At 47.2% G+C, this 14,024-nt stretch overlaps 1 protein-coding gene across 1 annotated transcript in view; it reads right to left on the bottom strand.

The window, feature by feature from the left end:
* The window catches only part of HS6ST2 (heparan sulfate 6-O-sulfotransferase 2), a 122,361-nt gene that overhangs the window by 18,144 nt on the left and 90,193 nt on the right, over positions 1–14,024 (bottom strand). The gene's annotated exons all lie outside the window — the stretch shown is intronic.

The following is a 14,024-nucleotide window of genomic DNA, read 5'->3' as shown; positions in this document are numbered from 1 at the left end:
ATGAGCTGTGCTCCAGCCCCTCCTCACCCAGTCTGTGACAGATCACGGCATTAACATTCCCATCCTGCAACTGAATTCTCCAGCCCTGGCAATTCACAGGCATGCCCTGCTTTGGGTTTACAAGTACATCAACTTTAATTTGGAATTACTGGAGGAATCATAACGAGGGAGCAATAACTTTGAGCACACTGAACTGCGCATTCAGGGCAAATTTTCACTGAGTGCTCAGCTCGACCTCCAGCTCTGCACGTATGAAAGAACAGAGGCATTAATTACATTACCAGAATCACTAATCAGCTCATTGCATCTTTACATTTCATCAGCTAAATGCTGGTGCAAAATGAGAGCCTTTTTTCCCCCTCTAATTCAGCTCTTCAAGCCTCACCAGGATACTTCCATGAGCACATGGAATGAATTCATTAACAAAAACWGCAAGAAAAAAGAAACTAAGAAATTAATTGTGAAGCCTTACAGAACGTGTGGTTCTCATAGTTAATTAACTATGTTAGTTAATTAACTGAGGGTCAGCTCGTGCTCCTGTGTCCACACCAGGCCAGCAGCAGCCTCTCCTCTGCCCAGCAGTGCTGCAGTCCCGCACCACTCTGCCAAACGTCCATTTATATTYGGCGTGAGGGAGAAACGCTGCAAAATCACCAAATTACCTCAAGTTGTGAGAGCACACAGCAGGGGGAAACGTGTTAACTACCTACTGAGCCTCAGCCTGTAGATCACACTGAGAGGAGCCAGCTGAGCATTTCCTGTGAGCTCTGGGGTCTGAGCATCCCCCCAGTCACAGCACGGGACACCAGTGCAGCCCCACGCTGCAAATACCTGGTCCTGCATTGAAGGGACCCCAAAAGCTGTACCCCTAAAATCTGCACAACTGCCTGGTCCAAAGGGCCATTAATCCACATGGACAAACAAACTCCTGAAGAACAATCACACCTTAGAGCTGCCCAGCATTGTGTTTTCAGCCAAGTGAGTTTCTCCTGCCCAAGGGTTGGAACAATGGCACCTCACTGCCAACTTTGGGAGCCAAACTCCCAAAATGATCCTCTAAAGCGACTGTGGCATAAGCAAAAGCTCCGAAAGACAGCCTAAATTACGTGATACACCCTYACATCTTCCCAGCAAGCGCCAGCCTGTCTTAAAGCCTCAGCACATCTGGTTCCACAAATGACCTCAGCCACATTGCTAAGGCTGAGTCTTTGCAGGGCTCGATGACACTGCTCTATCCTCGAGTGACACRGCTGATGTCACCAGACCACGAGGACTCGGCACAGTCTCAGTGCAGACAGCTGCTGTTTGGGCAACAAACCTGGAACTGAACTCTGGACCCTCTGGGTGGGCAATAATGGATTTGGTGCTGGCATTGGAGCAGGGAACAGGGGCTGATGCCGGATTCAATGACATGGCTTGGAAGGAGCCATGACAAACACCTCCCAGGGCAGTGATGTGGAGCCAGGAGGACTCACCACCTTCTGCAGAGCTGAGCCAGCAGAGCCCTCTGGGTTCTGAACCCTCCATGGGTTCACCASAGCATGACAAAACCCTCTGAGCATTGCAGCCAGGTGGGAAGGGCACACCAGGATGYTGAGCAACAGAAATGTCCTCAGCACAGAGACAAGAACAACATCCACTGAGCTGGGAGACACCAGCACAGCAGCTGGGATCCTGTACACACAAACAACTTCATTAAAATCAGTATTTTAATACCCAAATTGCAGGATGCTCCCCTAGCAGTAATAGACACAGCCACCTTTGCTACCTGGCAGGCATTTCCACATCTCTCCAGGGCACCTCCAGTATTAAGAAACCTTTAGTCATCCACAGAGAGGTTATGAACCACATTCTTGCACTCAGCCTCTTTGCTTTAGAAGCATCAGCTTGCAATTAATACAACTAATTAATATCACTAATTAATGAATTGAAGCAAGGGCAGGGAGCTAGGAGAACATTGTTTTTGATAGCTATGAAAYGCACTAACAAGAGCCAGCTGGATAATTACTCCTCTCTTCAGGAGTTTTTACTAGTTTGATTTTCCATCAGAAAAGCTCACATGAATATTTAAATTAAAAACTGTAAGAACAGAGTGAGAMAATTGCTGTCCAGTGTTCCCAGTGCGACTCATCCTTCCCCCATGGAGATGCTGTTGGGTTTTACTGGACATGAGGGAGTCCAGACAGGAGAGGGATGGCATGTGCTCCAAGTAGCACTCACACCTCTTTAAATTTAACTGGCCATGAGACATAACCCCACTGAGGAGAAAATCCTGTTGGTGCACGTGGGGATGGTCTGCCTGGAAAAGACCATGCAGGATTATGCTGAACGGGGGAAGGAAACACTGGGAAACATCCCCAGAGTGTCCACAGGGCCAGAGGGACCTCATCATCCCCTTCCATGGCCAGGACAGCCTTGGTGTGTCCCTTGGAGGCTCATCTGGTGATGGTCACCCAGTCTGGAGCGATGCCATGGCTGGAAGCACACCCCAAACCCAAAACTGAGACAGCCTGGGGCTGGGGGCTCTGTGTGTGTGGAGTGGGGGGGGTTACACAGCAATAACAGCTGGCTGGAATAATAAATTAGCACCTAATTAACAGGAGTGTTGGCTGCAAAGCACTGAGTTAATGGAATAGAAAAAAAAAAGAAGGGAAAGAGCTGGTGCTATGAAATAGGGAGATTGCTTCAGAAGCTGCTTCGTCAAGGACATGTCTTCCAAGTCGAGGGTTTAAAAGCTGAAGGAAGAAAAATGCTTTTGTGGGGGAAAGCTTGCCCAGCCCTTTGCCAAGGTCAGGGTTTGTTTCCCAAACAGGCATTAGCCAGCAGCACTGGCCCAGACTCTCCCTGTCAGGTAGAAAAAGGGGCTGTAATGTCTTTAAGTTGCATGCCAGAGGACAAGGTAAGCATTTGGGATGCAGATAATACAGTCAGGACAAATATTTATTGGGTCAGTAGTCGCTGGTGAGAAAGAGGAGCTATAAAGTGGAGATAACAAGGAATAATGCTGCCACAATGGGAAACTGCACTAATGACTTAACAGCTCTTTGCACCTCTCCATAAAAACCTCCTAAGGGAAAACTCCTATTCAGTGCAGAGGAAACAGTGGTATAAATCTGCTTCCTGCTACATCTGACCCCCTTTGCTCTCACAGCTGCTGCCAGACCAGCTCCTGCCTTACCTCACTGCGCTTCTACCCCTGTTTTTGCTTCCCTTCTCCCAAATCCACAYAAATCCTCTCCCCAGCTTCAAGGCAGGTGGGGCAGGGCAGCAGAAAGACCCCTCTCTATTCTCCTGTGAGCTCAGGGACGGTCCCARAGGGGACATCAGAGGGTCCCAGAGGGGCAGCAGGGCTGACCCACACCCTCCCACACCAGCAGCACTCCCCAAACCCCAGCCAGCACTTTGGGGTCCTGGGCACACGAGGCAAACACAGAACAAACATCTCTTCCAGGCAGGAGACACTAAGGACACAGTCAAAAAAAAAAAGCCATTTAACTGTCTTTAATTAATATTCTGAGCCGCATGTAAGCCTTTAACACACAGCAGGATGACGGTGAAAGATTTATGAGATTGGTTCACCTTTTGCAAAGTGCTGCCTTGGGTCATCAGCACAAACTTATCATCAGCCCATACACCAGTGGAGAGCTGGAGAGGGGAAGGGGAACATCTGCACCAATGTGATGTGACCTACTTCTACAGTAATTTGAATGCATATCTGGGAAAAGAACCCACCCTCTAAAATTTTAAGGGAGAATTATAAATCAAAGCACGACAGTAAACAAGTAGTTTGTGAAGTCGTACTGTCTACTCAGTACAAACAAGAGATTCATCAAATAATAAAATACTACTTTAGAAGAAAACAAGCACAATTATTTTATAATTATGGCTGCTCTAGTCTTCTGAGGGCAGGAAACCTTCCTACCTCCATAGAATCATAATCAAGACTCATCAAAGTCCTGTAAAAGCAAATCAATACCTGCTCTTGGCAGGACGAGTTAATTAATACCRGAGTGTTCTCCTGCTGGCTGTCAGGCTGATGGTGCTCAGCAGCACTGCTGAGATGCTCTATGAAAAACCATCCAGCACCACTGGAGAGAAAGGATGCTGAGTCCCTGAGGGTCTAGATGTACGGGCACTGTGGGCTGTGCTCTGCTTTGTAAAGGACACAGACACCCGGGTGGTTCAAACCTGTAAAATGCAATCGACTCTGCACTTCTCTGGGTCCTTATCTCCATCAAGCAGGACACTCAGGCAGCACCGTGTGGCTAATTTTACAAAGGGAAATCAAAGCCAGGTCCTTTTCACCACTGCTGCACTAGCAGAGCTGTTCTAGGGTTTTGTGTGGTTATCTGAGGTGCTGTGGCACCCCCACATCAGACACGGCGTGGGGGAACTCACTGTTATCAGGCAATTGGCTTGTGCCACCAGCAGGGATGGCTTAACACTCTGCCAGAGACTTGGGAGGTGCCACTTCAAATATCAGCAACCAGAGTGCAAGCTTTCATCTTTCCACGGCAGATTCGCTGGAGCTCTATGCCATTTACTGTGTGACTTCCTTCTCTTTTTTTGCTTATTATGAGACCTTTAAAATGGAGGGTTTSTCTGCCCTCTGTGATTAGCAAAGATCTCGCAGCCTCCCTAAAAGTGCAGAGAAAATTACAGCCAAGAACATGACAGCAGTTAGACGCCCAGAGCAGGAAGGAGTGAGACACACTCAGCAGATTGCTTTGAAGAAAAAGCTCAGTAAAACATTATTAAACTTATTTTTAGCCTCRTTTTCTAAAGAAATCAGCCTCTTATGAACACACTGGCCACCTCCCCCCTCTCCTGCCACACTCCCCRTAATTTTTTAATTGGTTCCTTTATCTGGAGACTCCTCAGTCAAATTTGGGTGTAAGATAAATAAGCATTGAGAAAGCATATAGGGGAAAACCCAGCTGGAGATGGAGAGCAGGAATTACCGGGAGCTGCAGCTGCCCCAACAGCACAAATGCCTTCCTCAGCCATGCCTGAGAGGAGATGGAGATGCAGGGTGATACTGGGCATGGAAGGCTGGCAGATGCAGCAGGGGCAGAACGCAGAGGTACCGCTCGATGGCTCTGAACAGCAGCGTTCACCACGTCCCAGGAGTGCCAGTGACGTTTTACAGACCTCCTGCCAAGAGCAGCTGATATGTCATCTCAAATCAGGCATAAAAATGGGACAAAGATGCAAAATGCCAGAAGAGAAGGAAAAGCCAGTTCTGCTGAGTGCCACTGCTGATGTACTTTTATTGTTGTTTAATGGTTTTCTTGGATCAAACAAGGGAGAAGATCCAAGTGTGCGGAGAGAACTGGCTGTTCCCTGTCAGCAGCAAAAGGCATCAAATAGAGAARGGCTCAGCAACAAAAGTAGATGGGCCAGAAGAGCACACACACACATAGGAGAAATGGGTGAGGAAACAGKCTGCAAGGTACCAGGAGTGCAGCAGCACAGCTGCCACAGCACAGTGCCCGCTGGAGCCAGGASTGGACYGYWGGTGCCAKCATCTCTGCCTAGTGAGCACAGACTTCACCTGRGTCAGTGTTTTACTAAGAGGATGAGGTGAAATTGCAGGCTATTAACTCACCAGAGGGCTAAGTGGTACTGAAATCCATCACTGGAGCTCAGGTGAGTGGCTGGGCAAGCACAGCCCCTGCTCCATTAGCCAGTGCTGCTGTCAGGAGCCCAAGGACAGCGATCCATATGGATGCTGTGTTTACAGCCCAGCTCTCATTTCAGGGCACTCTCTGCAGAGCAGACTCAAACAGTGCCAGAAAGTGGATGGTCAGGAAAAGGCTCCACCACCTAACCCCCACCATCCCTTTTTTTCCACATACCCATTCCTTTAGGGAGCAGACAAGGATGGACACATTGCATACTCAGGCTGATTGCAGCTCATTTTATCCCCTTCCCTCCCATTCCTTAGGTTTTGTTCTGCTCTGGGATTTAAGTAAAAAATAARAGCAACCTCTCCAAACCTTTTGGGACCAGCGAGGGCAGCCAGTCCCCAGGAATACCCAGCACATACACACACAAACACAGAGCCTTTCACAACCTCTCCATGCACCCCTGCCCCCAGACAGGGAGTTTGGATTCACACCCCACTTCCCTCTGGTGAGCAGAGGGGATCTCCCCACAGGCACTTGCAGCAGGCAGCTTGTGAGGAGTAAACCATTCTGTAGGCTCGGGGTTTATTTTGGAAGATGCTCTGTGCGTTTGTGCTCTGCGGTGCCCCAGGAGCCCAGGGCAAGGGGGAAAGCTGCCCCTGCACAGCTCCAGCCTGCTAAACAGAAACCTCCAGCCTCTTCCAGATCAGTGCATACAGTTGTTTTCAAAACCAAATTTTGCACGAATCTACAGAGTAAAGGCAGCATTTTTGCTATCTGGGCATTTTCCTTGTCTCTGCTTTAGAGACACAGCAGCTGGAGCAAGATGAAGAGATAGAAAGGCACAGGGCAAGCACACTCTGGTGAAGTTACCTGAGCAGTGGGACAGTCCTGGGGTGGGATGAGCCCTCAGGGGGAGCAGGGAAGGACCAATGYTCCCCCCAGTGCAAGTTCCTCACAAACTTACCAGCCAAGCCCTTCCAACCTTCCAGCACATCCAATGCACAGGTTTGGTGTCCCATGCCAAGACTCCTCAACAGACCAGTGCCCCACAAAGCTATGCTCACACTAGAGGAARTCATCTGATTTTTTTAAAGATGCAAGTTCCTGGACTTGGCAAGCTGAGCTGCCTTGATATATACAGACCASACTTTGTATTCTTGCTATTTCAAGCAAAAACACTTCTCGACAGTCTAAAYATCTTTCCAGGCTTGTTGCTTTCCCTCACATCCAGTGCTCCTATCACTCTGCTGAAGAAGGTTGTGAGAATGGGAAATGCCACAGACATTCCTTTTTTGCAAGTCTCATATTTCCTGTGGATTTGGCAATTACTGCAAACAACACAGGGTGAGTTCAATAGTAGGTGAGTAAAAATTGGATCTGACAGCCCTAATTGAGCCTGAAGTCCCATTTACTGAAAATGATCTGGCATAATTAAAAATTCACAACTGGAGACCAGTTGTGAACACTATACATTATGGGTTCTCTGAATTACTCTGGGAAACATACGCTCTCCAGGCTTCGGTCTTGCAGCCAAAACAGCTCGAGCCACATTGATGGAGTCATTTGAGAGGAGCAGCTCTGGATTTCAGGGAGGCAGAAATGGCAAGAGTACGGCTGTGCTGAACTCACACCAAGCACAGGTTTACAAATATTCCTTCTGCTTTTAAGATTTCTTCTGCTGCAGTATGGTGCTGTCCCTACACCGTGGGGACACTCTCTTCACCACCACGTTAAGGCAGTAACAGRGCAGCTCCTGATTTTCTATTCTATTTCAAGTTTCTTGTGTTGTCTCAGTATAAAGCAAAGGGACAAACTTTCCTGCRAGCACTAACGGGAGCAGCTCTGAAAGCTCAAGGGCTCTTGAAACCTCAGTCCTGTGCCTGCTGCTAAAACACAAGATCCTCAGTGCCCCAGCACAGACCCACGTGCCACTCTGCAATTGCTTTCTCCTTATTAACGTAATTGGGATTTAATTCCAGCACATCATTTGCAAGCCTCACTTAGCCTGAGACAACTTAGGGGAATGCAACTGAAAACATCTTAATTTCTGCTTTTAACAAATCACCAAGGTTTGGCCTGTAAACAGAATATTTGAACAAACACAGGACAGCCTTCACTAAGGCAGGGTGTGGGACCTGGGACATGAATCCAGTTGCAGTATGTTGGGGAAATACAAACCTCAATAAACAAAGCACGTTCTGTTCTGCACACAAGCATACCAATCACAGCTAAATAACTGGTTTTAGATCATTTATAACAAGACATAACTTCATAAGTGTTTTTAGGAACAGCCCTCAATCAGGAGATTTAATTGAGCTGAGCACTGAAAGTACTATTCAAATKCTCTAGTGCTGCATCACACTTGACAGGCACGATACATGTGCAAAAAGAAGAATAATTACCTAACATTARCATTTTTAAGAGTGAACATAGCCACAGTTGTAAGTGCATTATACTTTTATCTGGACTASTGTAACCATCACCCCATCCTAACACCAGAGGCTGCGCAGGATAGAACACGCATTCAGTTCTCCTTCCTAGCAGGGTTTTGTTGTGGGGTGGTTTTTTTCTTTCCCTCCTTCTCTCCATCAGCTGYTGAGAACCAGCATGACAACCAAAACTTTCCAATAAATCACAAGGCAGTGACTCATTGAAACCCTTCACTTCAGAGGAACAGCAAGGTGTCATCCTCCCAGCAGCGCCGCAGCCATCGTTAGCGATGCTGCTCTTCCCAGGCACGTCACCTGTGCTGCAATCCAAAAATAGGCCATCCCAAAATAGGCTGGAGAGGCAGCAGAGGGATCTGAGTGGCACATGCAGGCTTTTCCAACGGGTAATGCAAAGCCTACTGCATGCCCAGGATGGAGAAAAAAATCCCAAACATGTTTAAACCTCGGTTAATCCCACAGGGCATCTGGACCTCCCCGAGCTCTGCTGTGATGCTGATTTGAGCACYGAGGTGTGAGACGAGCATTTCTGCACCAATGTGCTCATCTGCTGCCAGAGGAGAGCCCAGAGCAGTCACACCTTGTCACCTTCCCGTGCTGGAAGGTGGAATGATGCAGGAGCTSGAGCTGGGCACTCTCCACGTGCTGCTGCAGCAGGTATGGGGCCACTGATGAAGTTTCACTGTGGTGGGAGCCAGCAGAGCATCACCGAGTTCTGACACTCAGTTTGGGGCTGTGAAACACCAGGATTCAGCTTYATCCCTCCTTAACCAGGGACAACAGCAACGTGGGCTCTGCTTCCCCAAATGTGTTTTAGTGAGAGAACCTCAAACTCCCCAAACCTCTGTTCCCTGTGCAGCAGATCACAAAGGGTAAAAGCAGGTGTGAGCCTTCCTGTCAAAATGATGCCTTTCTCTATTTCTTTTGTGGCTATTTTTCTTTTGTGGCTATTTTTCTTTTGTGGCTTTTTGTCATCACCATCTACGGGCTCCACAGTTTGCAGAGAGGCAAAACTGAAGAGAGAGGAACAGGGCTCAGCTCCTCCAAGGGCTTGTGAAAGGATTTAGGAAAAGGTGGCAATCTGAACACTGAATTTTCATGGATTTCACCCGTTTCCCAGGCTATCTACAGGCTTTGCACAACAGATGAACCAAAAGCACCTCTATTCACCAAGTTTGCAAAAGTCTGACTTAGTCCATGCTCAAAATGCCTAGGTCCACCCAAGCACAATAAAGTCCAGAAGACTTAAAAAAATAGTAATCTGGAGGAAAAAATGACACCCTGCACAAACTACTCTCCCTCTGCTGCTTTCAACTACAGAATTTCATTACTTTTGCTGCTGTCTTGCTGATTTTCTGGCACAACRCTCAGAACACTGGAACAGACTATTTTGTACAGCATCTGCCATCATTGAGRGACTCTGCAGTCTGCAAACTTGCAGGCAGTTTATCGCCCATATTCCACCCCTGGACAGCCCCTCCTTAAGCTTTATACAGAAAAAAATTTGCAGCAAGCCTGCTTTGATGCTGTCTGTACAAACTGTGACCTCTAACCTTGTCTCCAGACAGCAATACTTTGGATGCTCTTATTTTTATACTAATTTGGTTAAAAAAGACACACCCCAAAGCTGCAAAACAAACAAACAAAAAAAAAATCTCTCCCTGCCCTAGGTTGCTGCCGCCCTTAGCTAAGATTTCCTTCTGTCCTTTAGGTGTCAGCTGATGTTGATGGCAAAATATTCTCCTGGGATCACGCACAGCCTGTCCTCATAAATTGCTGGAAAGGATTCTCCTAAGTTTGCCTGAGAAGCATCTTGCCTCAAACAAATCCRTATTTATAGGCTCCAGAAATATTTTTCAGCTTGAGTTTATTTATTACAAACAAGGCCAATAAAACAAGGAAATTTAGTTCTATGTGCGAGCTGGATTCAAGGGAGAGAGAGCAAAATTTGCATAACTTTGAAGCATAATCTTCCAAAGCAACAGCTAATCTGCTAGTGATTATCTTTCTATTTGCTTATCACTGTATTGATGGGGAGATGAAACAAGACAGCACTGCCCCAATGGAGGGGCAGCCACCACCGAATCCAAATAATACAAAGCTCAGGCAGGTATCCATGTGTTTGTTTTTAGTTAGGCTAAAAGTTATTYTATCTCATAAATACCTGGCCTTTCCCAAGCTGCTGGATCCCAGAGTATTCCACAGCCTTGGAAGAGTCTCCAGGGTGTGGGTTTAGCTGCCAAGTGATCAACTTTCTATCTATTAAACATCTGAAACGAGCTCAAATCTGGCGARCTGCCACTTCACAAGCCCACGGAATAACAAGCTCATTGTAAGTCCTTTTAGCATGGATTAATTGGTGCACAGAGCYGGCAATGTGAAGAGGGCAAAAAAACAAGTGCCCAGCTCCCCCTCAGAAAAGGCAGAAGGCTCATCAAATTYCATTTGCTCCGGATASAGGGAGAGTAAAGACTTCCGTGCTACACGAGCAGGCACAAGCTGTCACTGAGCCTGGCCTCAGCTGTGCAGCACCCTGGCTCTCTGCTGCTATTTCARCGTTTCCTGCCATTCCAGAGGTTGTTTGGGAAAGGAAATAAATTAAAAAAGCATCTGGAAACACTGCAGCTATCATCACGGTAATTAAATGAAGGGAAAACAGCCCAAAGTGTATCTGTGAAGAAAGGAAAACAGAAACGCAAAGTTCTGCRGAGTTCTGGCTAAGCCCTGTGGCTCTGTGCTCTCCATCTCCCTCACATGTTAAAAAAGAGCATTAATAGTGTCTTAACATACTGCAGGGACATGGGAAAGAGGTTTATTTCCATGAGGTTAGGATGCTGTCACTAAGAGTTTTTAAAAATTATTTCTGTAGGGCTCTGGCTGTCATTAATCTGTTAAGAATATCCCTGGTGCCAAGTCAAACACAGGAATTACCAGTTTTTCTGCAAATCACCAAATCCACCTCCTTTACCCCACATCCTCTGAGATGCATTTGCTGTCTTTCAGCCTGAATTTTGGCTATGTCAATACCTCAGCTCAGGGGACTGCATCTGTTTGGCAGGCAGATCTGCACTGCAGGACTCTGGGCAGAGGTTGGGTCACTTTTTGGGTGCTCAAAACCCCCAGAGTGTTATTATGAGCAGTGTACAAATGTGCGTGATCCCAGGGAGCATCAGAGARTAGGAAGAACAGTGATGAGAAACAGGAGGAACATTTTGACATCCCAAGATGCATTTTTCCTGACAGTTCGCTGGGCAAAGGACAGCCAAAGGATTGTGTTGTCTAATGAATCAATAATTTTTGGAGAGAATTTCATTAGCTGTGACACCTCTTCCCGATACGGGGGTAACTGGAAGTCATTCAAGTCACCGGACCCCGTGATAGTATCTGCATACTGATGGAGTGCTAATTGTATTTGGGACATCAAAAGGTCATAAATCAAACCGGCTTCTCCCTGGGAATACAATAACTCAATTCATACACCAAGGATTTTAAAATTTAAACTCATGATCAAATGGGGAACTACACTTATTAACATTTCTTCCACTGTGTTTCAACCCCTCAGTCAAGTGGCTGAATTGTCCAAACGGGCTTAAAACTACAGTTAATCAATATTGAATGTGTTATWAAGCAGCATGCGGCCAGAAAACTGCCTGCTGGTTTGTGTCAGGCCATTCTTCTTCCAAAGACCAAATGATAGAAGCAGTGCCTTTATTCCCACTAGATGCCTGCAAAAACTCAGGACCAAACCTCAGTTGGTTTTACACCTCTGCCTGCCGTAACATTTCTCTTCTGGTCACAACTCAAAGCCTGGCTGTACATCATGGGGCTGAAAGAATGTGTGATGCTGGCAGGAGGGGGCTGCTGGTGGCCACCTTTCCATCCAGAAGGCATCACAGGTACTGTAGACATTGCTGCAGAACCAGTGCACCTGGAATTTTTAACACAATACAAAACTTACTTTTACTTTGATGGCAAAGGCATGGGAGAGCCTGCCTYGGACCAGAGGAGCACACAGGAGGAAACTGAGGATCTCTGTTGGGACAGATGCAGCTTTAAAATAAAGCAAAACCTAGGAAAATAAGGCAGCTTTGGGAGTTTGCAATTTTCCTTGCTCCCCTGCTCTGGGATGTCCCTCCTGCTGAAAAGCACGTCGGGATAATTGGCTTTTGCACAGCACCAGCTCTGCAGCTGCCTCCCTCCTCCCTGCCTGCCCTCCCCAGGGGTGTTTGCACCGTCAGCAAGTGGCTCTTGCCCAGGACTGTTTGGAACAGGGATCGGAGCAGGATATCCAAACCCACTGTGTGCTGCACGCTCGGCTGCCCGAGCCGGGCTGAATCAGCTGTCACACACTGTCTGCATCACAGATCAGCCCCTTCCCTTGTCTCTGACAGCAATCTCTTCTTCACTGTGCTGAGCAGCAAATATGGCCCTAAGTACAGTCCCATAAAGGTGTCCGGATCCTAGTTTTGGCTCGCAAATCCAAAGGAAAATTCCCACACTAATGCCAGCTCATGCAATCCACCCTCCTGCAGGTGGCTAAAGGGSAGTGAATTAACTCTGCCAGGGTCACACAGAGCAGGGTTTTGCAAGCACAGCCTACCCAAGAGCAGAGCACCAGAGCAGAGCACTGGGTAGGGCAGGAGCTTTCAGGAGCTTCTGCCCTGGACCAGAGCACAGGATGCTCCCTCCTTCCCCAGCACACCCCTGTTCACCAGGACACTCTCCCAGGCTTGTTGCTGGAAGACAAGGGGGAAGGAGAAAGGAATTAGCCTTCAGACAACCCCATTCCTTCCCTCCTTTCTGCAACAGAAGCCTCACTCCCATAGGCTTCGAATTCCACATAATTTTCAGACATTTGAAAGATGGAGATGAATTCCCTTGTGCTGACCCGAGACTGACTCAGGAGCAATCACATTTAACAGAAATGCTGCAGAAGTGAACCTTGCAGGAGCAGGCACGAGAGAAACAGTCTGTGTTCCATCAGCTCAGCCTCATCCTGTGAGCAGGAGGACATAGAGGAACAACAAGGAGCTGGGAAGAGAAGTTGTGTCAGAAAGGTGAATGCCCAGAGCTGCTGACCCTAGCGAGCCCCTGAGCTCTTGATCTGCACACTCAGGAATGAAATGCATGGAAAGCCAGCACTCCTGCATCCATCCAGAGAGACTCCCAGATGTCCACTAGGGACCTCAGCCCTGAGCAGGTGACAGTGTGCACRACAACACAACATCAGATATGCCACATCAACAAGGTGTTTTCACTTCCCCAAGATATTCACACCCAAAGACAGATAGATTCTGATCTGTGTATCTAGTATAGTTTATAAYAAAGGCTCTGMYAAACATTTTCTCTCAGCTGCTTTAYTCCAAAATTTGTGTGKTTTTTCTTCCCTCTCTTTGTATTTTTAATTAAACCAAATTCACACAATCTAAATGACAACACAACTTTTTGATGTCGATCTATGCAACAACAAACCCACTCATAAGAATAGTTTGGGTATTCCCAGGCTATCCTTCCATGTTTCTAACAGCCAGGGTAGTCAGTGGAGCATGAAATTATTATATTAATGGGTTCTAAAYGTGCAGGTGTTTAATTGGAAAACTATGATCAGAGAGAGGGTGGAGAAGCCGCAGGTGCATTTATTTAAAAGGCTCATTTCCAACTTTTCCCTCTGTTTTGAGACCTGCATCCTGCTGAAGGACTCCACCACACACCTCTCACAGGCTGTGTGTAGCCAAAAATCACAGTGGGCTTGTGTGACCAACCCTTTCTGCCAGGTTATAGGGAATACACTGCATAAGGATCACTGCTTTCAGCGTGGGCACTCTGATGCTGAGTCTTGCATTTACTACCTGAAACGCTGCCTACTTTTATTCCAATGCCTTATTCCTTCTGTCAGCCCCCAAGTCCCATAAGATCAAAGCATCATCATCCAGCATCGATGAGCTAC

Source organism: Malurus melanocephalus, unplaced genomic scaffold (genome assembly GCF_030028575.1).
Source record: "Malurus melanocephalus ecotype Western Australia unplaced genomic scaffold, MMel_1.1 scaffold_603, whole genome shotgun sequence".
Classification (NCBI taxonomy): domain Eukaryota; kingdom Metazoa; phylum Chordata; class Aves; order Passeriformes; family Maluridae; genus Malurus; species Malurus melanocephalus.
This window is presented reverse-complemented; position numbering and strand designations above follow the sequence as displayed.